The sequence below is a fragment of the Armigeres subalbatus genome, chromosome 3, assembly GCF_024139115.2.
Source record: "Armigeres subalbatus isolate Guangzhou_Male chromosome 3, GZ_Asu_2, whole genome shotgun sequence".
NCBI lineage: Eukaryota > Metazoa > Arthropoda > Insecta > Diptera > Culicidae > Armigeres > Armigeres subalbatus.
In genome coordinates this window covers 323,229,969-323,256,376 of record NC_085141.1, presented here as the reverse complement: position 1 = coordinate 323,256,376, position 26,408 = coordinate 323,229,969, and the positions used below count along the sequence as shown (strand labels likewise).

General features: G+C 38.8%; 1 protein-coding gene across 3 annotated transcripts in view; it reads left to right on the top strand.

The window, feature by feature from the left end:
* The window catches only part of LOC134225484 (neuropeptide SIFamide receptor-like), a 734,184-nt gene that overhangs the window by 14,275 nt on the left and 693,501 nt on the right, over window positions 1-26,408 (top strand). The window lies entirely within an intron of this gene.

The window sequence follows — 26,408 nt, the reverse complement described above, 5'->3', positions numbered from 1 at the left end:
TGTCCGAATAGGACATTTGTCCGAAAAGGACATTTGTCCGAATAGGACATTTGTCCGAATAGGACATTTGTCCGAATAGGACATTTGTCCGAATAGGACATTTGTCCGAATAGGACATTTGTCCGAATAGGACATTTGTCCGAATAGGACATTTGTCCGAATAGGACATTTGTCCGAATAGGACATTTGTCCGAATAGGACATTTGTCCGAAAAGGACATTTGTCCGAAAAGGAAATTTGTCCGAAAAGGACATTTGTCCGAATAGGACATTTGTCCTGATAGGACATTTGTCCGATTAGGACATTTATTCGAATAAGACAGTTATCCGAATAGGACATTTGTCCGAATAGGACATTTGTCCGAATAGGACATTTGTCCGAATAGGACATTTGTCCGAATAGGACATTTGTCCGAATAGGACATTTGTCCGAAAAGGACATTTGTCCGAATAGGACATTTGTCCGAATAGGACATTTGTCCGAATAGGACATTTGTCCGAATAGGACATTTGTCCGAATAGGACATTTGTCCGAATAGGACATTTGTCCGAATAGGACATTTGTCCGAATAGGACATTTGTCCGAATAGGACATTTGTCCGAATAGGACATTTGTCCGAATAGGACATTTGTCCGAATAGGACATTTGTCCGAATAGGACATTTGTCCGAATGGGACATTTGTCCGAATAGGACATTTGTCCGAATAGGACATTTGTCCGAATAGGACATTTGTCCGAATAGGACATTTGTCCGAATAGGACATTTGTCCGAATAGGACATTTGTCCGAATAGGACATTTGTCCGAATAGGACATTTGTCCGAATAGAACATTTGTCCGAATAGGACATTTGTCCGAATAGGACATTTGTCCGAATAGAACATTTGTCCGAATAGGACATTTGTCCGAATAGGACATTTGTCCGAATAGGACATTTGTCCGAATAGGACATTTGTCCGAATAGGACATTTGTCCGAATAGGACATTTGTCCGAATAGGACATTTGTCCGAATAGGACATTTGTCCGAATAGGACATTTGTCCGAATAGGACATTTGTCCGAATAGGACATTTGTCCGAATAGGACATTTGTCCGAATAGGACATTTGTCCGAATAGGACATTTGTCCGAATAGGACATTTGTCCGAATAGGACATTTGTCCGAATAGGACATTTGTCCGAATAGGACATTTGTCCGAATAGGACATTTGTCCGAATAGGACATTTGTCCGAATAGGACATTTGTCCGAATAGGACATTTGTCCGAATAGGACATTTGTCCGAATAGGACATTTGTCCGAATAGGACATTTGTCCGAATAGGACATTTGTCCGAATAGGACATTTGTCCGAATAGGACATTTGTTCGAATAGGACATTTGTCCGAATAGGACATTTGTATAAATAGGACATTTGTCCCAATAGGACATTTGGTGGCATAGGTCATTTGGCCGAATAGGTCATGTGAAAAGTGGAAAATAAGGTGGGAGTGAAACGCCTTATTTCTCACTATTTCCCACGTCTCCCTGTGAAAGAGGATAAGCGCGAAGTGAGAAGTGAAACATTTCACTACCCACTTCTCACTACTCATTTTTCACAGTGTGAAGTGGGAAGTGAGATGTCTCACTACTCACTTCTCCTTTCTCACTGCTCACTGTAAAAAGTGAGAATAGAGAAGTGAGAAGTACGCACTACTCACTTTTCACAGTAAGAAGTGAGGAGTGAAAAGTGAGATGCCTCACTTTTAACTTCTCTTTCATCACTTCTCACTGTGAAAAGTGAGTAGTGAGTAGAGGGTAGTGAGATGTCTCACTACTCATTTTGCGCTTCTCACTTTGCACCCAAAATCTTTCTCACGGTATTTGAGTGCAAAATTGAATTCTCCAGATGAATTAAAGTATGCCTAATTCCACAGTATTCCTACTCAAAGTAGGAAGTCTGCCTCTAGAAGTATTTATGATATTATTTATGCAACTGTATTTCTGTTCACTTTTATTTCACATATACAATGGCTTTGGAGTACGAGACACAGCGCTAGAAAAACTATATACTGGCGATGAAGTTCTTCCAAATGAAACTGTTGATTATGGATCACAAACTAGAGATCAATTGATTAAATTTGATATGGATTACAAAGTTAAAATCTAGCCTTAATTTTTCATAAGGATTCTGTGCGTCTCAGGTGGTGCCAACTGTAAAGCCAATATGACCTTAACCTGTTGTCCTTACATGAACTTCCCGCCTTCCTCATCATCTAAAAGCCAGCAGGACAAAAAAGGGAATAATATTTGTGTCGGCCTAAGAAAGATTGAGCCTTCTATGATTGTGAAACACTGCAGCTATGTAGCCACTGCGTTCCCATCGGATTCAGTCCTTTCCGCGAAGTGGAAGCCAAACTATTATTAGTCTAGAAAAGTTCTCCCTCATTTTTGCAGCGTAATCTGTGGTGGGTGTGTGCCTTGTGGGAAACCACACACAACCCACTCCAGCTAGGAGATGACGGCGATAAGCGTTTTTCTTGCGTGGTTCTATTTGCATTTTATCTTTACGTATGGAAACGCTCGACAAACAAAACTCCAAGCCGAAGCTGTTGATTGTTGATTTGGGCTCGGTTCATGCAAATAGGCAGCGATGTATATTTTGGAGACGGGAGAACCTTTGTTGGCTTTGTGCTTTGGAAACCTTTCTCATGAATGATTTTATTTTTCCATTAATCTTGCGGCGGAGCGAACATGTAGAGCTTCCAGTCTTTGCATATTTTTAATCGTCAGTTGGAAGCTTCCAAGAAAGTTCTACATTTCAAGTGATCTTTAATGGAATCGTGATGTCTGTTTTGGTTAGGTTCGATCATGTTTGTATCCGGAATCATGCATACACAAATATTTGTCCAAAACTTCATAACAGTTGAAATGAGATTAAGCGCAACATTTAATAGTTTTACTACCATGTATGGAAATATTATTACTTGATGATAAACCCGTATTTCTATTGGGATTTGTGTCGAAGAACGACATAAGATTGTTGACCTGATGTCGTACGATAATAAAAAAAAAATATTTGGATATCTGCGAAAGGAAAGCAAGACCACCAAAGTCGTTCACCACTTTGGTATATATTGGCGCCCAACGATCTTAATCTAATTAAGCGTGTTGATGATTATGCACTAACTACCGCTATTAATAACATTACTCATTTCGGTATAACAGCATCACATCTGCGGTTCAAACTAGACCCACCAATAAAGGACGGCCAAGGCTGAGATCAAATGACGGGCAAGCTCTCAGACGAATTCCTACCATGGTAAACATGTTCGCGTCAAGTGGTAAACAAGCGCCGCCGTCATAATAGCCATCACCATCGCAGTCGTCGTCTTCATAAGCGATGACGAATGAACCCGTAAGTCTGAGACTGTTTTTAGAAAATAGCACGAGCCAGCTAAATGGTTGGATTAATAATTAACTTCCTCAGCGGGGGAAATTTTCTCCAAGGCCGATGGGCACATGCCGTTAGTGTGGCGAGTGGGAGCGGAAAACTTTAGCTTGCTAAATAGGGCACAATTTGGCGTAGGAGAGTTCGTTCGAAGTATTTAACGACAGAAAAGTGGATTTCTCATGAGATTTGTCTTCTGTTAGCATAGTTTTCTGTTGTGAGAAAGTGAGTGTCGGCTTTTCATAGTAAAAAGAAACATCAACTCTTTCGACTATTCCAATTCTATGGAACACCGGTTTTCAACCTGGGGTACATGTACCCCGGGGGTTACATTCGTTGGCCCCAGGGGGTACCTCGGATTAAAATTCGTAATGGCGGATGTTTAACAGTTCCATTGAAAAGTTTCAATAAAGTTTAAATAATTGTTTTGTACAGAATATGCATGGGAATCCGTAAATCAAAGCCTAGTCAATTGTAACTACCACAACCAGCACAGTGCACAAAACGACTAAAGAATAAATTTTGAAATTCTTAAGTGTGATTGATCTCATTGAGACAAGAAAAAAAAGCTGAATGATATGTTAAGAATAAGCTTCTGAACTAGAATCTAGAATCTGAAGTCTCGTAAGCGTCCATTTGAGAGGCTCGGAAGCCTCCTTTGGGGTCGTACACTTATTACGTAAGCAATTTTTCTAGGTTTTTCAACACCGCCCTCCCCCCTGTAAGATTTTTTTCAAACAAATGATTTTTTATTTATATGGAGCGTAAGATATTGATCGACCCCTCCTCCCCCCATAAGTGCATACGTAATATGTGTACGGACCCTTTCAAGAGGGTGGGAAGCCTCCTTTCAAGAGGCTCGGATGCCTCCTTTCAAGAGGCTCGGATGCCTCCTTTCAAGAGGCTCGGATGCCTCCTTTCAAGAGGCTCGGATGCCTCCTTTCAAGAGGCTCGGATGCCTCCTTTCAAGAGGCTCGGAAGCCTCCTTTCAAGAGGCTCGGAAGCCTCCTTTCAAGAGGCTCGGAAGCCTCCTTTCAAGAGGCTCGGAAGCCTCCTTCCAAGAGGCTCGGAAGCCTCCTTTCAAGAGGCTCGGAAGCCTCCTTTCAAGAGGCCGGGAAGCCTCCTTTCAAGAGGCTGGGAAGCCTCCTTTCAAGAGGCCTGGAAGCCTCCTTTCAAGAGGCCTGGAAGCCTCCTTCAAGAGGCTCAGGAAGCCTCCTTTCAAGAGGCTCGGAAGCCTCCTTTCAAGAGGCTCGGAAGCCTCCTTTCAAGAGGCTCGGAAGCCTCCTTTCAAGAGGCTCGGAAGCCTCCTTTCAAGAGGCTCGGAAGCCTCCTTTCAAGAGGCTCGGACGCCTCCTTTCAAGAGGCTCGGAAGCCTCCTTTCAAGAATCTTAGAAGCCTTTTTTCAAGAGGCTAAACTTAATTTGAATTGGAAAGTTCCACGGAATTTTCGGATAGAAACCATGTAGATAATGGAGAGCGGGGCCGGACTTTGCCCCGGAGCCGACAGTTTTCGGGGTACATAAGGTTATGTTGGGGCCCGGATCCCCCCAACATCAGGCCCTGATGGAGAGCCATCTGTTCTGTTAGTTTTCTGGTACATTTTCATATATCTGGTTAGTTACGCTAATTTTTGTTAAAATTTCGTCTCAAAAAAAAAGTTGAGAACCGCTGCTATGGAATTTTAAGCTGAAGTTCAATTGATCATCAAGTGAAAGAATTTCCAAACCAAATTACCGGCAGAAAAAAGAACGACAGCAGACTGAAAACAGAAGTCAAAAGATAGAAGACAGAAGACAGAAAATCTATCTACATATAAAAACCAATATATATATTAGGGTGGTTCAAAAAATCGATTTTGCTCCACAGTGCTCATCTGATTCTTTACCATGTTCTGAGTGTCCTCTGAAAATTTGAGCTCATTTGGATTAAAACTGATTTAGCACAAGCCGTTTCAAGTTTGCATGCAAATTAGTATGGGGAAATTTATTCTTTCATTATACTGTTAATGACGTTTCCCCATTAAGCGCAGGTTAAAAGAAAACCTACATAGCTAAAAGGGATACTCAACAGCTTTTACCCAACGAAAACCGCATGTTGATTAATCGTCCCAATAATTAGTAATCGATTTTAAGACAGGTTGCGAATCTTTAGTCATGATCGTTAAACTTCTTTGAGGGCATTACTGAAATGTGCAGTGCAACATAGTAGCATAGATATAATAATCAAGATGTTGGGGTCAGAACAAATTAGAACTCATTTTATGGTTCCATGTACTAATATCTCGGTACCCAGTGAAACAAAGCAACGCTTCAACATAAATTTTAAATGTTCTATTTTTCTACTGTCGTCATGGTTATAATCCTGCTGTTTATTTTATATTTACATTCAAAACCAAGCGCAACTAGAAGAGCAACATTCTGACAAGACATCGATTTAGGGAAGAATAAAGTTAGCGGCTGGCTCGAGTTGAACCGAACCAAGTGACTCGTGGGATATTTTGGCCTGTAGCAATTCTAGGCAGTGTTTTCCCTTATTTATGTGTTTTTTTTTTTAATTCTAGATTAAGATCAACGCAGCAATTCTAGGAAGAGAGTATCTCCAATGAATCCAATGATAGCTGAACCTGACCTGAATAAGGACAGCTGAGCCTTATATCTCGATGCTACAGTGGTGGCAAATGTTTCAAAATGCCTGTTCGTAGATGGCCAATGCTTTTTCCTGGTTCTTATACTCTATTCCTACTAGGCTGGTGCAAACTGCAGCCAGAAGATGCCCAGTATTATCAGGAAGTAAGCATCGCCCGTTGTTGCTGGATTCTTCATAAATAATTGATTTTTCCTGTCAGAGTCTCAATTGCATTATGGCAAATTTATGTTACCCAACAGCGAACGGGTATTCGGATTTCCCATATTATCATCGCAACTCGGAAGCCACAAATATCAAAACTTTTTTCACGAGCCATGCAACTGAAATACAGATGACAATAGATGTAGTTGGGGTGCTTTTTCAGAATGCCTGCACTTTGTGCGGAATATGGCACAAATTTTACTCCCTGTTGCCTGTTGCGGATAGATAGAATAAACCCGCAAAAAGTTAGAATATTACAATAAAATTGAGAAGACTTAGTAAGACACTGATTCTGGCACCGCAGCAGTTTTTTGAGTTTGTGCTTAGTCTTGAGTTCCCTGTGGTTACAGGGTATTACAGAAATCACAAAAGAAAAACTCATATCATGCAAAAATCGGCTACTTATTTTCAAACCACTCCCTGCGTTACACTTTTTCATTTCTTAAAGATCTACACTGTCTGTAACAACCATTTTACCCATTTTACTCGGTTTCCTTTTAATATATGACATATATGCGGTTACAGTCAATACAGTTTTAATACGCTTCTCAGACTTTTTTTCCGTCATTTACGTTATAGACGACCGCAAGTAATTATCAGCATTTTATATAAACTTCCAGTCCGGCTCTTTAACGAACCTCAACTCCATACATATTTTGGAAATATGTAGTAAAAAATCATTACAAATCGGAGGAAAGACGGCTTTGGCAGGTTTTTTTTCTATTATTGGCAAGGGGGTTTTTGTCGACCAAATTTTATGAAATTTGGCCACAATATTCTTTGATATGCAAAGAGTCATAAAACACCCCCTGCCAATAATAGAACAAAACCTGCCAAAGCCTTCATTCCCCCTCTTCAAAAAAAAATCCCGGCTTGTTTTCTACAATCCGCATAGATTCCTAGGTATCAGAGGTTTATGTACACCGCTGAGTATTGTTTATCATTTGAAACCTGTTGAAACCACTAATTGCTCTCGTGAAGGGCGCTGAAAGTCTATGCAACGGCAATGCCCTAAGGTGACTTATCCGACGGCTAATACTGATACTGAGAATTTTCTGGAAGGACTTCGGACGTCGTGTTGTCCGGATAGAGCGTATGAAAACGCCAGATTGAATAGATGTGTTGAAGCGAATTCGGAAGTATCTTTTTAAAAGGCATTGTTTTTCTAATTGGTTTGCTGTTGAAAAAGAGTAAAAGCTCCCCCAGACCGAGGCGATTTCATCGCCGCGATTCTATCGTTGGGTCGTTGCAGGCATTCAATGTGCAATTTACGCTTTCATTCCGAAAGCGACAGAATCGCAGTCGCCAAGCGATAGAATCGCATTGCGATTGTCACGTCGCGTGTGGTTGAGGAAACCTTAATCCTGGTGTACAAACGATGGCCACATAGTTTTGGGCGATCAGCTGCGTGGTTGGTGTGCCTGCAGAGCTGTTTGAAATTAAAACATCTGTGTTGGAACAGATCACGAAAGCGGAAACGTCGATTACGGAGGATGATCACTTCGTTTTAGTGAATGAAGACTATTCCAACTATTATAATACCCGATTCGAAAAGGAATTAATCTAGGACCTCTATCGTATGTCATGACTCTTCAGGATGTTTTGAATAAGTATTAGGACAAAACACCAACAGTGAATCCTGTTGGCAATAACATTGTTCACGATTTATATGATGCTATATACTCACTGCTTTATTCGACATCCTTTTTTATTTTGTTCAGGTACCATGTGTAGGGTATAAGATAAGATCTCTACACCATGCAGATTTTGCATCTTATACCCAATATCAAATTTGGTAACTTAACAACAGGGTACATCTACCAGTATTTTTAGTGAATGTTATAACAGATGATTGATGAAAGAATCAAGCAACACAACTGTATTTATCGACAGATCTAAATCTATAAATCTTGTAAACTCAGTGTTAGCGCTATAATCGTTCATACGGTTTACGGTTACGGTTATCTGGGATTCGCTTAGCTGTCGAGAGTAGTTGTGCAACTAGTAGAGCAGTTCTTCGGCTGTATACAACACGTATCCATCTTCCACTTCGACGTCTTATCAGTATAAACGCATCACCACCAGTGTGTGACGTGGCACATATATGTATGGGACATCGTCAGGATTGGTGTCCATCAAATATGCCATAATACACAAAAGGACAAAAGGCCTAAAGGGACATGACCATATGCAGTGTCCGTACCACACTGTCAACACATGCAGATACGATTCAATGTACGGGTAACGATAGATCTTTTCGTAAGCTAATTTCTTACAAATGACCATCAATTTTGTTCAGATCGCTGATAGCTGTTTGCGATCACGGTATGTTCTATACGGAATGAATTGTTCGGCGTAATTTCGAGGTCCAGATAAACTGAAGCTGTCGCAAGCTGAGCCAGGACTTACTCAACTGTCGTGTTTATCGTTCGGCATACTTCATACTCCAAGGTGGCTAATCCGTATCGCCTGCGATACGTAAAAAAACGTCGATTCATCAACTTAAGCAGAATGTCTGAATCTAGAATGTCAAACTTCAAATGAACGACTTGCCGGATGGCCACCAGTCCTGTAGGTTTTAGTCTATGCCTGAGAGTCTATGCTTCCACCAGTTTTCATTTTTGTAGATTGTTTTTGTTTGAAGAAAAAACAACCTACGAAAATATTGCTATGGCAGCAGTGCTAAAATTTGTTCTAACGGGGGGATCAATAGATTACGTACTTAAGCGACGCTTCCACTGCTGGGTACCGAAGACCGTTCATAGCTTACGAAACTGGAACCACCAAAAAATCTTCAGTTTCATATTGATTGTTGATAGTAGCCTGAATTTGTGTGTGCTATCTTTCGCGCCACGAGCAGCAATGTTGCCTGTTGATGAGTTATGCAATTAGCTCCAGAAAACCACGGTATAGATTAAATTCGATTACTAATTATTGGAACGATTAATTGAGATGCGGTTTTCACTGAGTGAAAGCTGTTGAGTATTCCTTTTAGCTATGTAGGTTTTCTTTTAACATGGGGAAGCATCATTAACAGTATAATGAAAAAATAAATTTCCCCATACTAATTTGCATGCAAACTTGAAACGGCTTGTGCTAAATCAGTTTTAATCCAAATGAGCTCAAATTTTCAGAGGACTCTCAGAACATGGTAAAGAATCAGATGAGCACTGTGGAGCAAAATCGATTTTTTGAACCACCCTAATATATATATATATAGAAAAATTTGGGTAGCATGCTGTGACCGCGAATAAACGTACATTTTCACGGTCCGTCATTTTTAATAAAAATTAAACAAAGTTAAAGAAAAGTTCAGATTTTCGGTTAAGTTACCATTCAAGATTGAAATCTATATTGGTCGTTATTCCTCCTCAAGCTATACATACCCGAAAGGATTCCACGAACACATCGTTACAAAAGGATGATCAAGGCGAATCGGTTCGTATCTAATTCGTATCGATCCCTATTGTGGCATTGCTCCTCCTGGATGTGCAAGGATGAGGAACTTGAATGTCAATATAATCGAAAATGAAGGCGGATGTTCGTGTTTTTCTCTGCTGTCAACAACTCGGATTCAAAACGGTAGAACTACATTTTTCGAAGGTGTAGCGGTCGGATAAGGACCCCACGATCAACCAAGGGTATCCAGCCAAGACGAGAAGAGTCGCAAGGAAGAACGCAATCCCTGTGGAGAAGATACTCGCCGAAGTTCTCTGGTTGAGCTTATAGGATAAGTAGGGCTCCGTCCATGATAAGATGTTGAAGAGCGGTATGTAAACACAATTGATACTACAATGACGTAAGTAGAACATACAAACATCGTGCAATTTTTCAACGAAGGTGTAGAGTTTAAGCTGACACAATATTGTCTATTGATTTGAATGAGCATGAGCATTATGACTGTATAAGTCATGTAGCGGATTGCGCCGCCACCGACATTTTGGCGAGCATCGTTGATCTATGCATAATGTCTAACGCCGATTTGTTAGAGTCTACATTATAAATTCCATATTATTACAACTTCAAGAAATACCTATGTAGGGTAACAGACGGCTTTGGCAGGTTTTGTTCTATTATTGGCAGGGGTTTTTTTTCGACCGAAATTTATGAAATTTAGCCACAATATTCTTTGATATGCAAAGAATGTTTGGGCCAAATTTGAGCATAATCAGTAATAAAAAAAACCCCTGACAATAATAGAACAAAACCTGACAAAGCCGTCATTACCCCTATTACATTTTTTACAGAATATCAGAAATGATTCACATTGTGTGGCGAGATTTGAATTGAGTCATAAATATGGCCGTTCTAAATTTGTAGAATCAAATCACGAAAGAGAGTGTAATTTAAAACTCACAATTTTTGCATGATTCATGAAATGAAACTTCAGTGAAAAATCAGTTTCAGAAAATCTTTTACAGGAAATTTTTGTAAAAAAATCCAATTCGTCTATTTTTATTCGAAGTTTATAATATTTAAATAAAAAATTAAAATTAAAATTTAAATAATTTTTTCCCCCCGGGTCCGATTTCAACCAGATTTGAAACACACAGTCTTTATCCCCAAGGGATGTTTAGAGACTTTTGAGCCGCTCATTCTCTTGATTAGTAAATATTGAGCGTCTGAGGGGAAAATGTTAATTTTAAAAGTTAAAATACTTCACTATTCCATTTACTTCCATATCCATTACAGTAGACAGTCAAAGTCAATGATACACGCATAGCGTTGCACAATCCGATGCACTTTAATTGCATCAGACGTCGATTGACAACCATTTGACGTCTAAAATGCGTTGCAGTTATCGAACGGCTAGTGTATCCAGCTTTTTACGCAGGTCATGCTATAAACTTTGAATTACCCCCTTTGACGTTTCATGTGTTCACTTCTCACTTCTCAATCCTCATTTCTCACTTTTCACTGTACAAAAGAGAAGCGCGAAGTGACCAGTGAGACGTCTCACTACTCACTTTGCGCTTCTCACTTTTTACATCGAGAAGTGATAAATGAGGAGTGAGAAGAGGGACGTATCAGTTCTCATTTCACATTTCTCACTTCTCACTGTGAAAAGTGAGTAGTGCGAAGGGGGTGGTGAGTCTCACGTCTCACTTCTTACTTCTCTCTGTGACTTTTCACTTTTCACAGAGTAGTGAGACGTCTCACTACTCATTTCGTGCTTCTCACGTTTTACAGTGAGAAGAGAAAAATAAAGAGTGAGAAGTGAGACGTCTCTATTCCCATTCCTAATTTCTCACTTTTTAAATGAACTATTTGGTCAAATGTCCTATTCGGCCAAACGACCCTTTCGGCCAAATGACTTATTCAGCCAAACGACCCTTTCGGCTAAACGACCTTTTTGGTCAAACGACCCTTTCGGCAAACAACCCTGTCGGCCAAATGACCATTTCGCCCTAACGACCCATTCAGCCAACGACCCTTTCGGCCAAACGACCCTTTCGGACAAACAACCTTTCGGTCAAACGACCCTTTCGGTCAAACGACCCTTTCGGCCAAATGACCCTGTCGGCCAAAAGACCCTTTCGGCCAAACGACCCTTTCGGCCAAATGACCGAATTGGTTTTGGCCAAATGACTCTTCCCCGAAAAGCAACAGGGACACATGTTAACAAAAATGCTCCGAACTGCTTCGGCGATGGATATTAAGGACTTCGGGAAGGTGCTTAAAAATTTCCCTCGTATCAAAATCATCCGGTATAATGATGTTAACATTATACTCACCACTATACAGCAGCCTAAGATCCGCCACTTGCCCACTCCCAGAATCCGTAATGAAGGGACACTTCCTGCACCACACCTGAGATAAGATAAGACATTTCTCTGTCCTTTTTCGAAATCATTTGCCAGAAATGGCTAGTTTTTATTGGGCGCTTTGACTGATGCCGGCAAGCGAAGCGTTGCTTTATTTAGCTGGTGGGTACTTCGTTTATCATCTTTCTCTTGCACGCGTACAGACGGATAGGATTTGTTTTCAAACAGAAACGCTTCCGAAGCGTTTGTTCCACGATGTTCCATTTCTCTTTTCTCGATTCCATGTGCTAAATAACTGACGGGCTTGGTAGTCATATGGCTACTGCTTCTACCTCATAAGCAGGAGGTCGTGGGTTCAATCCCAGGTCCTTTCCATTCTCCTACTTTGCATCTTTCTCTATATTTCTCATATTCTAGCAATCGCCAGAACTGGAAATGGACTTCCATACCGTTTCCATTTCTATACTACTATACCTTTGACTAGCAGAATCTGCTAGAATTGGAAATGAACTATAGAGCTCGTTTCCTACATCCAATAAGAAATTCTATCATCTGCTTTATTCTATCTATCACATTAGCAGCTCGTTTACCAAAACCTCTGCTCCTCGAACCTTACCCAAAAATTCCAACAAATTCCGCATGAACTCGTGGCAATTGCAGAGGTATATTCGGCTTGCAGTGGGCGAGTGATTGCATCATCATTTCCTCCCCTTGCCCTACATTGACTTGCATTCTGACGTGACAGGCGCCAGTGTGACCCAATAAATTTGAATACCCGTACTTGTACATTGAAGATGAGTGCTAGTCCCAAACAAACATCTGTTGATTCTCTGTGAAAGAACAGCTGATCATGTCATAATGAAGTAGCCACTACGGGCAAGACGAATTAAGTACTGTCCATTTAATTCCACCAGTTAATTTTCGTTATCTTTGCAGATACGTATTTCGACCACAACTGTGTGGTCGTCTGTGGACACTGAAGACGACCACACAGTTGTGGTCGAAATACGTATCTGCAAAGATAACGAAAATTAACTGGTGGAATTAAATGGACAGTACTTAATTCGTCTTAGACGGTTGAATACATTCCACTAAAAGAGCTATATATATTTTTCACTACGGGCAGTCAATCAAGCTCAAGCTAAAGCTCAAGCTCTCGATTCCTAAATGCTAAATGACGTTTAACCCTTAAAGGCGCAAGGCGATTTTTTTAGAAATCGTCGAAAATATTTTTAACGTAAACAACCATTAAAATCATTAACATTAAACATATTTTCGGTTTGTTGTTTTAAAACAACATTGCGCATTTAAGGGTTAAACTATTTAAAATTTGAACGATGTTCAAACGAACGGGGTTCACATTAAAAAGCGTTTAGATTAAAAACGGTCATATTACCGGGGGGTCACGATAGATGGGAATTTTTATACTTCAGATTTCAAAAGAAATAGTATTCATGAACACATTTTTCCATTGCTAATTTGAACGCGAATCGGACTAAAATAAAACGTTTCGTCATTCTGAATATGCAGTAGTTGAGGAAAGCAGTTCAACAGCTCAGTACTACCTAATTATTGACTTTCATACGATTGTCTAATGGAATGCATTTCATACGACAATCTAATGAAATATTTTCAGTTTGTTAAAAAAAAGTGTAACCCGGACCACCGACGCTTCGAGAAACTGTATCGTTGGATACCCAATAAAAAGTTAGAACTGATAAAAAAAAAATTTCATAAGTTTGGTCGTATGAAAATCTTACGGCCAGTATCCTCAGTGTATGTGAAGGCTTCTGCTGCCGGTTGGTGGTGTTGGTTTGCGTCGGAGTGCCATCAGATTCGTCAAATCGTAGGTCGATTCTTTGTTTACAAAAGCAGATAAGTCGTTTTGAAAATTTGTTATTGAAATATGCAGAAAATAGAACTGAACACAGCGTTATACCAAATGTGACCAAACGTCCATTTTTCAACTTCGTTTTACAAATTTATTACAATTAATACACCCTTAGAAATATTTTTATAACTTTTTTTGGGCCAAAATCTATGCGAAATGTACTTTTGAAGGATCCGTTTTCAAGCCAGTGACCCAATCAAGATCAGTGGTGCGAATTCTCAATCTCAGTGACTGAAATTTGTTGGATATTGATACCATTGCCTCTTCACACTCACTTCCTAGCAGTGAAAACTGAAAATGGTTAGCAGCAACAATCAAAGATAAAGTAAACAAAAGACCTCTCTTCTCATTGCACATGCAGCCCGCAGTGACAGTCTATTCCAGGGGAACGACACCCAATTTTTTTACTATGGATTTTGACAGGTTCGCCTGTTCGTGCTTTTTTGGATGATAAATTTATCCCCCAGTGTCAAATCACCCCAATACTGATTTATTTTGCAATAGTATGTGCGCGAATTTTGAATGTTTACGTTTTTACAGGAGAATATGATGCAAAACGCCCATTTCACTCAATAATGCAACATGATACAATCATGAGAAAATAGAGAAAAAATGAACGAACTGTGGTATTCTAGAATAACAGTGTAGATAGGGAATTGAGTAGGTTTAGGTAAGCGTGCATCAGTGTCATTGGGGAGTGAAAATAAAGAAGATTGTTTCCGGTAAACATAAGTGGAATCTATTATTAATAATTATATATTGCATTTGAAGGAACATCACATTGGCGATCCTAGCCATGAAAAAGTGCGCTGGAAGAATGGTAATATACATGCGAGAAGTAAATTGTTTGTTTTGGCAAATGGTAAGTTTTATTTTATCGCGCTGCAGGCATCATGCGATGATGTGACATTGTGACAGGAGAATTGCGGCATAGTGATTTCGTCTATATGCCCTGTTAGTTCTTTTAAAAATACACGGTAAAGTAAATCGACTGAAACATAAATTAAAAAAAAAAGTTGAATTAGGTTGAAAGTAAATATAAAATTTTACAATTTAATTGTTATATTTTTAGCTTTTGCTGAATCGTTGATTCTGTTGGTGGTGTATTCTTTGAATGATTATTTAAAAAAAATATGAGTTTGCATTGCACTAACAAAAATTTCCGCTACATTTCGCATGATAAGCTTGAATTTGAACGAAACATTACAAACGTATTGAGTATTTCCGTATTTGAAGGAAGATCTTTTGGGCTCGAGAGTAACTTTTAAGAAGGGTGCATGTATTTGGGTGTTTTATCACTTGTTTCGGAAAACTAGAACTCAGAAACCGTTTTATTAGAAAAAAATGCCTGAGAAGGAATGGCGAGGGCTTTGTTGAATAAAAAAAGAAGACCTTATAGAAGCGCTGAGTGTTGTGTTGCATGATAGTTGGAAGAGATGAGTCGGGTTGAGCCCAAGGCCATCTGGTGTTCGTTACAAAGTTGGAAGAGATGAGTCGGGTTAAGCCCAAGGCCATCCAATGATTGCTTTCATATTAGAGTTAGATGAGTCGGGTTAAGCCTTAGGCCATCTGGTGTTTGTAACATGAAGAGATGAGTCGGGTTAAGCCCAAGGCCATCTGGTGTTTGTTACAAAGTTGGAAGAGATGAGTCGGGTTAAGCCCAAGGCCATCTGATGTTCGTTACATAGCTGGAAGAGATGAGTCGGGTTAAGCCCAAGGCCATCGAATGATTGCTTTCATATTAGAGTTAGATGAGTCGGGTTAAGCCCAAGGCCATCTGGTGTTTGTTACAAAGTTGGGAGAGATGAGTCGGGTTAAGCCCAAGGCCATCGAATGATTGCTTTCATATTAGAGTTAGATGAGTCGGGTTAAGCCCAAGGCCATCTGGTGTTTGTTACAAAGTTGGGAGAGATGAGTCGGGTTAAGCCCAAGGCCATCCAATGATTGCTTTCATATTATAGTTAGATGAGTCGGGTTAAGAATAAGACCATCTGGAGTTTGTGACATAGTTGGAAGAGTTTAGCCGAGTGAAGTCCAAGATTTGGTGTTTGTTACATTCGTTGTGAGAAGTAAAACTCTAGCTAACCGAAGTTTATTTCATCGATAATGAGGCCAGGGCCACCTGATGTCTGTTTTAATTATGTGTTCTAAAATGATGACGTGTGCATTCACTTTATATTGTAAAATATTATTATATTGTCAAATAGACGGAATTCTTAGTATGCATTCAAACTTCGTTTATATCTGTGTACTGCGGTTGAAATCAGCTGCAAGTTATCAAAAAGATTTTTTTTCCATCAAGAAAAGTTGTAAGCCAAGAGACTAAACTTACTATTACTAATTATTGTTAATATCAAACAAAATTCAAGTACAAGTACATTCCAAATCTATCGAGGATTTCAATATAAATGAAGGGTTTAAATTATTATTCAATTTGCACATTTATATGAGCAGGGCAATCGACGAAATATTTGAAATAATAAAGAAAAAAAAGGTGAACAAAATGATAATTTATTGTGAGCAAATAGTAAGGTGTACATTAAACATTAAGAGATAATTTGCGGTTAAAGTATCTTGAAATTTGCACGTTTGCACATTAATTTGGAAATATAAACAGTTAGTTTGAGTTAGTTTGCAATGTGTGTTTGTCATTGTCTAAATGATAAGCCGAATGAAATCCCTCATTGAAATACAAACAGGGTTTGCAGAAATCGGTCTCAATAGATAACGAACAACGATAAAAGAAAGGCAAAAACTATTCCGAATCATAACAAGCCATGATAACTAATTTATCAAACTTGTATACACGTGCGAGAAAACAGAATCGGATATGCAGTCCCCTCAGAGAAGTGATGATTTTCACTTTGTTTTCGCTCATTTTGTATTGGGGACTGCACAGCTGTGTAGAACAAGTTGAAATGCATCATCAGATTTTAAAAATTTTAACACCACTGGGATCATATTTTGGAAATAAAAGTAAGCTGTAATTTAAATCTGTTACATGAATAAATGACAGGTATATTTTTATCGACGAGAATGATTCAAATTTAAGGCCGATGGATATGGCCATATGCATCGCGAAACAGATGATTTCCACATGAACTTTCCAGCTCTCTATTCAGTATTGCGCTATGTTACCTATTAGTTAGATAAAGTTAGATTCAATCAAATCGTTGAAGAAAATTGGGAAAAAAAATAAGTTTTTGCTAGGTAATTGAACAATTAAGTTTTTGCTAGGTAATCTTGAACAGATTTATGATAATCGAGAGAGTAAAATTCATGATGTTGCCTTGTCAGTGTCTCCGCAGTAGCAGTAGAACGCAATTTACTAAGCTTTGAGAAAAATAAATTCGAACCCAATTTGTTGATATGTTGTTGCAATGTATATCAATTCAGAGAAATATCAAAGCGTCAAATAAAATGTTGGTTTCCTTCTCGATTATAAAAAAAAAGACGAAGAGCATCTATGAAAATTTAACTGTTATTTTCAAGAAGATAGATACTATTTTGTATGTGAATGATTCTTATATTATTTTTAAATATATTAGGTATTTTACCATAAATAGAAAAACATTTGTGGTATATTCTATTTGCTTTCTAACTAAAAGCGTTATTGTAGAAAACAAGTTTTTTTTGTCATAGCTCCGGAACGTAATGAAATCAGGTCTTTATTAGAATCATAATTTAAATACTATGTAACTATGAGTTTCTGACTTCCAAAACTTCCTGGCGACAAACACCACCATTTTTATATATCTACTTATACTTATAAAAATTGTATTCCATCCATATACTTTGCTCATTATATCCGAAGTAAGAGAAAGAAATCAAGAATCATGTCCTAACTCCCGTGTGCTTTTGTTTTGTTAATGTTTCTTTTACGCTGAATTCTATATCCCTCAGTAAATCTTTTCTTGGTTAGCAATCAGTTGAAATTTGTGTTGATATTCGCATAGATTCTTTATAAATTTTGCACTTACAGACTCATCATCTGTTTGTGGATTTTAAGGCAGCCTGCGACTCAGTGGAATGAAACGAACTGTGGCAGATAATACTAGAACATGACTTTCGATCATAGCTGATTAGATTGATTCGTGCGACGCTGGGTGGGTCAAAATCTAGCTTCAGAACAATCAGTGAGACAGACATCCGATTCTCTTGTGACAATGGATGGAATCAATCAAGGCGATACACCCTCCAATCTCCTATTCAACATAGCGTTCGAAGATGCAAAGAAACGGAAGTTTTACATATTAATTTTGGCTTGGGGGATCGACATCATTGCAGAGCAAACCGGAGAGATATTAGGGCTGATCACAAACTATGTCGAAACCTAGTATATGGACAGGTAACGAGACAGAACAAATGATTTATGGTTATTGAGCTATTTTGTTTGACAACGAATTTTACTGATTTCTGAGTGTTATAATTATAACAGCTGACTTGTTGCGATTGGCAGTATACAACATACGGACACGGACAAATCTAGCTCTATACACATCGTTGACTCCTTCAGCAGCCCTATACGGTCCTGTAGCATAAGAGAAGAAGACAGATAATAAAACTTCTGGAGTGTTTGAACGAAATAAAAGCTGCGCTCAATATTTGGTTGCGTAGTGCAATACGGTGAATGACACAGACGCTTGAATCATGAGCTGTATTAAGTGGACAAGAATAGAGAAATCGACATGCTTATAAAATATGGTAAATTACAGTGGGCTGGACATGAAGTTTGCTTGCCAGAAAAGGTTTGTTTTGCAGTGACCCTGCACTCCTTGGCTGTGTCGAAAAGTGTCCAAAGAACAGGGAGACTGATGATTGTCAGCCAAAGAAAAAGCAACCTGAAACGGGTTGTTCGACCATCATGGAAAAATGGGTTGTTTGACCATCATGAGGATAAGTAGGAAGCTGCTAAGAGGGCTAATGAAAACCAAATGCTGGAAGACGGGAACCAAGCAGTTTGGAAGATTGTGTTAATTTATTTTCATTATTTCGACAAATGTAACTTAATTATTTATTTTCTTTTAGTTACTTTTTTTAGTGCCACCGGAGGAAGATGGGAATAAACTACAATTAAATTGCATCTATAAACGCTTGTCAACCAATAATCGTACTGAATGAATCGACTGGCCACAACACCTACTGTGCATCAACGGTACGGACTGTAGATTGAATGAACTACGTCTGACGATTACATTTTTCTGTTACATTTGTACATTATTATTTCAGTCAGGGGAGGATGTGGTATTCTAGAATAACAGTGTAGATAGGGAATTGAGTAGGTTTAGGTAAGCGTGCATCAGTGTCATTGGGGAGTGAAAATAAAGAAGATTGTTTCCGGTAAACATAAGTGGAATCTATTATTAATAATTATATATTGCATTTGAAGGAACATCACACAAACTATAAATTAAAACTATTTTAGACTCGATTCCATGCTTTAAACTTAAGAATGTTTAACTTATTTGCTCAATTCTTTAGAATGCTACTTATAAGGCAGTGTCTATGCCTTCGTTCGTTTTATATCATTTTCACCCTGGAAGTTGTTTATGTTGCATTCGCAGTGCACTCGTATTGGTGACTCTGAAAAGATGTGACAAAGATGGCGTAGCTTGTCATCCCCGTGGTCTATTCAGTTCACTCGCTGCTGTGTGAATGCGACGGCCCTATATAAATGCATGGGTGAATACTATCACATGAAAGACAATGACAGGAAATTTGTGCCGAATGATCATCAGCTTCACAGCCCGCTGTTGGCAAACCGAGTTTGCCAAGCTACTCCTGCTTTGTCGTTCTGACTGAAAGGCACCGTCATTAGGCAAAGAGGAGCAGAGAAAAATACAAAACAAAAGAATCACACTCAGCAGGCATTGTTGAAAAATTGCACCACTGATCCAGATAGGCGTCCCGCGTTTCGCAGGACGCTTGCTGGTCACATTAGTTATACCAGTTTTAAGTTTTTGACAGTTGACTGGTATAAAAAAATAATCTACAATAGCTGCTGAGAAAATTAACGTTTCATACAGGGATGCCAGATGATTTTTTTAAATGTCTTCACAGTCGAGTAAAAATGTCTTCAAATTTCTTCAATATTAAAATTATGAGGTTAAAAGACTATTATTCTTCCATTTACTTCCACTATTAATGGAAGTGGAAGTAAATGGAAGAATAATAGTCTTTTAACATTGTAGCATTTCCCCTAAGACGCTCTAAAATAATTAATCATTAAAATTATGATTATCAGCGTGAAATTTTAAAATCCAATAAGTTTATAAATTTAATCATCTTGTTTTATAGATGTGGAAAGCTTTTTAACATTCAAATTGTTAGAATTTAAGAGAACATGCTTTCACCGAATTTTTTAACTGAATTTCCACGTGGAATACTTCCGAACTTATTTTATTTACCTTGAAATACTTGAACAAACTTCTAAAGGATTTTCTGATGAAACTTTTGGATAAATTCCTAATGGAACTTTTGGAGGAATTTCTGAAGGACCTTCTGGAAGACTCCTGGAGTATTTTTTTCGGAGGAATTCCAAAGGATTTTCTGAAGTAACATCCGGATAAATTTCTGACGGAACTTACAGAGGAACTTCAGGAAATCCTGGATAAACTTAAGAAGAAATTCCTATAGAAACATCAGGATGAGTTCCGGAGGTATTAACTGGAGAAATTCCTAAAAGATTTTCCTGGTGAAATCCTGTATGATATTCCTGAGTGATTACTGAATGAATTTCCTGTGGAATTCCTGAAAAAAAATATGAAGAAACTTCCGGAGGAAATCCTGGAGGAAGTTCTTAAGAACTGGATGAATGCTCTTAAGCATGGAACTTCCTCAGGTATTGCTGCAGAAACTTCCGAATAAAATGCAGGAGGAAATAACAGAGAAATTCCAGAGTATACTTCAAGAGTCATTCTTGGAGAAACTTTCGACAATATTCTTGGAAAATCTCCCAAAGAAATTTATTGAGGAACGTTCGGAAGAATTCCTGGAAAAACGTCTGAAGAAATTCGTTAAGGAACTACCAGAGGAATTTCTGGAGGAACTTTTGGCTGAACTTCCGAAGGAATTCTTGGATGAAGTTTCGCAGGAATCTCTGGACGAACTTACGGAGAAGAGTCTGGAGGAAATTCTTAAGGAATTCCTGGATGATTTTTCGGAGAAATCCTAGAAACTTTCAGACAAATTCCTGGAGGAACTTCAGGAGGTATTTCAAAAAGAATTCCAGAACGATTTTTTTTTGAGAAATTCATAGATGAATTATTAGGATCTGTCTTATTTGGAGAATTAAAATTAAAAGTGACAGTTCGAAAATAAAAAAAATCACCCGGTCGTAAGAATAGCTGGTGCTACCCAGCAATTCCAATAGGACATCGATGAATTTTTGTTTCGATATCTGTCAGAAGCAATCTTGCTCTGCTAGCAGGGTTATTTGATAATTATTGAAATGTTAGTTTAAGTTTAATATCAGTTTAATTCTTCAAATGAGACAGCCCCTTAGAGAAAATCCTTGAAAGTTTAAAGATATTTCTAGAAGAATTACCATAGAAATCCAAGGAAGAATTCAACTACAGTGTGTAACAAGTTTCCTCTGAATTTTCTACTGAGTCTTTAATAAAAATTCCACCGGATTTTTTGTGGATTTTTTTTAATTTCTTTTAAGAGGATTGTAAAATTTTACCGTGAAAATTCTGAGAAATATTCATTCAAGAACAATTTCAATTCCGACAATTTCGACATTCTTAAGGATTTTCCTTAGAAATTAATTGGGGCAATTTTTTTTTGTGAAAATTAAAATTGTGGGAGTTCAGAAGATTTTCACGCATGAACTTAGGAAAAAAACTTGATGAAATTAGGAAGAATCCCCCGGTCAAATTTTGGAGGATTTTCTTTATTTCTCCATACAGAAATTCTTATAAATGTCCACGATTGTACTGAATTTTCAATTTCTATTCTCTTTAGTTTAGACGAGAAGTTCCTCATAATTTTCATCATAAATCATCCTTATTTTATACACTGTTCTCACTGAAAATTCTTTTAAAAATGCACAGGAAATTCAAAGAGCTTCACGAAATCTGTTCCTATTCGCTATGGGTCTTCTGCAATGGCTCTACATTCCAACTGGAACTTGGCCAGTCGAGAATGTTTCCAAGCCGAAAATATCCTAGACCAGATCGAAAAGCGAACTCGCCATCTCCGGATTGGAAATCCTACGCCTTTGCTCGCAAGGCTACTGGAGACCCCCATTCTCTATGGATATTCAGAGGAAGTTCATATGGAAATGTCGAATAGATCACATGAATTCAGAAAAAATCTAAAAAAAATTGGATCTAGCTCAACCGTTGAATAGATTAAATCAAGTGAAAGAAGAATTCAGTTTATCTTTGCCGCTTGCAATAAATTAGATCGGTCATTGCGTTCCGAAGTAATGATCGAATTACCTTTTTAACGACACGTTAAAAACGCCGCCACCGCTGAACGAATGCTGCCTTCAAGAGTTTCCTCAATAGCACACTACTCAAAGTTAAGTGCCTGTGACGTTTAAAATGCGTTGCAGTTATCAACCGGCTAGTGTAAATCTGTGTAAATGTATTTTTATGTTGTGGATTTTAATCCCGGGACAAAGACTATTATAACTTTTGTAATATTTCTATGATTTGCATAGAGAGTCGCAGAATTTATAAGTAAGCAATAAAATTGTATTTTATATTCGCTGGCTTATTGATTGTCTTCAAATATCTTCAAATAAGTAGATAAGTCTTCAAATATTATGAAAAGTCTTCAAAATGTCTTCACAGAATAAATGTCTTCACAGAGATTCAAATGTCTTCAAATTGAAGACATGTCTTCAAATCTGGCATCTCTGGTTTCATATTCCTATTCAAACTGACAGCCCTGAACAATTTGAATCATTGCTGATTTTACTCTAAGTATTTATGCAAAGTGGCTTTTTGTGCAAATTACTTCTATTCGGGATGACCAAGTCATTTCGGTAAAAATGGGACAAACGCACTTGTAAAACGGGGCATTCAACAACCTTGTAACAAAATTCAAGACCTGTGGAAATTTTAGAATTTATGGGCTTAACTTTTATTTTCTGTGTTAGAAATTAGAGTTTTTTTTAGAGTGAATCATTCAGCACCATAACCTTCTATTGTATTAAAATAGTTGTGGAAAATACAAAACTTTAAACATTTCCCTCTTAAAAGGGGCGCGGACAAAAACACAAAGGAACAAAACGCATTAAACAAAATATGGAATTTTGACATTTTATTTGAATAAACTCTTAAACATACATTAGGGACTTTGTTACTGACCAATATCAAAAACTTTTCCGATTCTGAACAATTTTTAATAAAAAAAAAAAGGTCGAAGTACCCTGCCTAAAGTCAGTCTTGGGTATAAGAGAGATTAGAAAAAATAATTTTAAGAAAAAAAAATGCCAAAAGACAAATGCGAAAAGAGCAATAGGGTGGGATAACGGATTTCCCGTGCTACAACTCAATTTCATGAATATAAATTAGTTAGGGAAAATCTGCGGAAGAATAATAAGAATCTCAACAAGGAGAGAACATAAATGAAATGTACTTTTATTTAATTCCATGAATATGGTGGGCGCTATGTCGGATATATGGGAGGAAGTCGACGGAACGATTGGTTCGACGAAGATTGCAAACAGATTCTGGAGGAGAAGGACGCAGCTCAACGCATCCCCCAAAGGCTTCGTGCCACGAGCCGAAATGTGCAGGGATAAGGATGGGAGCATCTTGACGGACGAACGTGTGGTGATCGAAAGGTGGAAACAGCATTACGAGGAATATTTGAATGGCACTGAGAGTACAGGCAGTGAAAGTCAAGGCAGCGGAGAAGATGACTACGTCAGTTCAGCGGACGATGGAAGCCAACCAGCCTCCACATTGAGGGAGATTAGGGATGCCATCCAACAGTTAAAGACCAATAACGCAGCTGGTAAAAATGGTATCGGAGCTGAGCTCATCAAGATGGGCCCGGCAAAGCTAACCACTTGTCTGCACAAACTGATTTTCAGAATCTAGGAAACTGAACAGCTACCGGAGGAGTGGAAGGAAGGGGTTATATGCTACATCTACAAGAAAGGCGACATTCAGGAGTGTAAGAACTTTCGAGCGATCACCATCCTTAATGCCGCCCACAAAGTGATGTCCCAGACCATCTTCCGTCGTCTGTCACCTAGTGAATGAGTTAGTGGGAAGTAATCAAGCCGGCATCGTTGACGGCCGCTCGACAACGGACCAGATCTTTACTGTACGGCAAATCCTTAAAATAATGCCAATGTGAATACCAGGTCATTGATTTAAAGGCGACATACGACTGTATAGAGCGAGTAGAGCTATGGGAAATTATGGACAAGAACAGTTTCCAGCAGCAAAACTGTGTGAAGATTTCACTCCATTTCGTTCGTATCGCGCCGGGGACTAAGACAAGGTAATGGACTTTCGTGCCTGTTGTTCAACATTGCGCTAGAAGGTGTCATGTCGGGTGTAACGGCTGGCCGGGTTCAACAGATCCAGTCAATTGATTTGTTTCGCGGATGACATGGACATTGTCGGCCGAACATTTGCAAAGGTAGCAGACCTGTACACCCGCCTGGAACCTGAAGCAACAAAAGTTGGACTGGTGGTGAATGAGTCAAAGACAAAGCACATGTTTGTGGGCGGAACCGAGCGCGACAGGGCCCGCATGGGAAGCAGTGTTACGATACACTTGAATTCCTTCGAGATGGTCAAGGAATTCGTCTACCTCGGATTGGCTGATAACAATGTTAGTCGTGAAATACGAAGGCGCATCATCTGTGGTAGTCGGGCATACTACGGGCTACAGAAGAAACTGCGGTCAAAAAAGATTCTCCACCGCACCAAATGTGTCATGTACAAGACGCTGATAAGACCGGTTGTCCTCTGTGGACATGAAACATGGACAATGCTCGAGGAGGACTTGCAAGCACTTGGAGTATTCGAGAGATGGGTGCTTAGGACCATCTCTGGTGGTGTGCAGGAAGACGGTGGATGGCGGCGACGTATGAACCACGAGCTCGCCCAGCTCTACGGCGAACCCAGTGTCCAGCAGAATTTAGCTAAAGCTGGAAGGGTACGAGAGGCAGGGGATGTTGCAAGAATGCCGGACAGCAACCCTGCAAAGGTGGTGTTCGCTTCCGATCCGGCAGGTACGAGACGGCGTGGAGCGCAGCGAGCGAGATGGGCAGACCAGGTGCAAAACGACTTGGCAAACGTGGGGCGCATTCGAGAATGGAGAGATGCGACCTCGAACCGTGTATTGTGGAGTCAAATTGTTGATTCAGTGTTATCTGTTTAGAAGTAAACTAAATAAATGAAAAGAATGGTGGGCACATGTGTATGAATTTCAAATCTAATCAATCCACAGTCCTTTTTGATCGAAATTGATTTAATTGACGCTAAAAGTAGCATCACACCTCGAGAATCTTGTTCATTGATTTTTTATTTAATTTCGACCAAATGGCTATTCAACCTAATGTCTAATCGACGTAATGTTTTTTTTTCGACCAAGTGTTAATCGACGGAACATCATCGTAGTTTGTTAAAGGTGTTCGCCAAAGTCCTGTCGGGAAAATTTACCGTTTTCCTATTATTTTTTATAAACCCATCATTTTTTGGTCGTTATTGGAGCAATAATTATGTAACTTTTTATACATCGCAATAAATCATTAACTTATTAATTATTATTGACTACTAGTTTATTTGTGGACGCTGTAGCGCCCGAGGCAAGTGTTTTTTTTTTCAGTCAAAATTTTCAACGTCTGTTGTCTGTGATTTTTTTAAATCATATACTGTGTCTGGTTGTCTAAGGTTGTCACTGGTTTTGTTTACTGCATCTGATAGTAAAAATGAATTGAAGTGTCAAATATTTCTTTTTTGTGAGAATTTCCCCGCGTGCTGCGTCTGGTTGGCTAGTCACCGGACAGACAAACAGGGCTATCACAGACAAACAGACATAACACATTGAACATTCACTCATCAAATTCATCGTCATTCAAACACTAACGACATCTGATGATTTCAGTTAGTTGGGCAAATCGCGAACCAGATGGCGGTAGTGAGCAAACGTCAAATTCAAGCAAATCCGATGCGCGCGCCACGAGTGATCGATTGGCCAACTAATGATTATTTGAATCGACCAGTAAATCATTGAACGATAGAAATTTGACGAGTGTTATGTCTGTTTGTCTGTGGGGCTATTATATATATTATATTTTTTTTTTTACATTTCCATTTGACGAACTGTATCAAGATTATTCATTCGAAAATCTGTTCTTTCGACCATATGCCCTACGTCTCTAGTGGACTAGAAATAATTTTCTACTAAATGTCCCTTCCACCGAATACCATTCGACGAAATGGTATAGATTCGACAAACAGACGTGACCCTTCATATAAAAATGTTCGAAAAACTATCGTCAT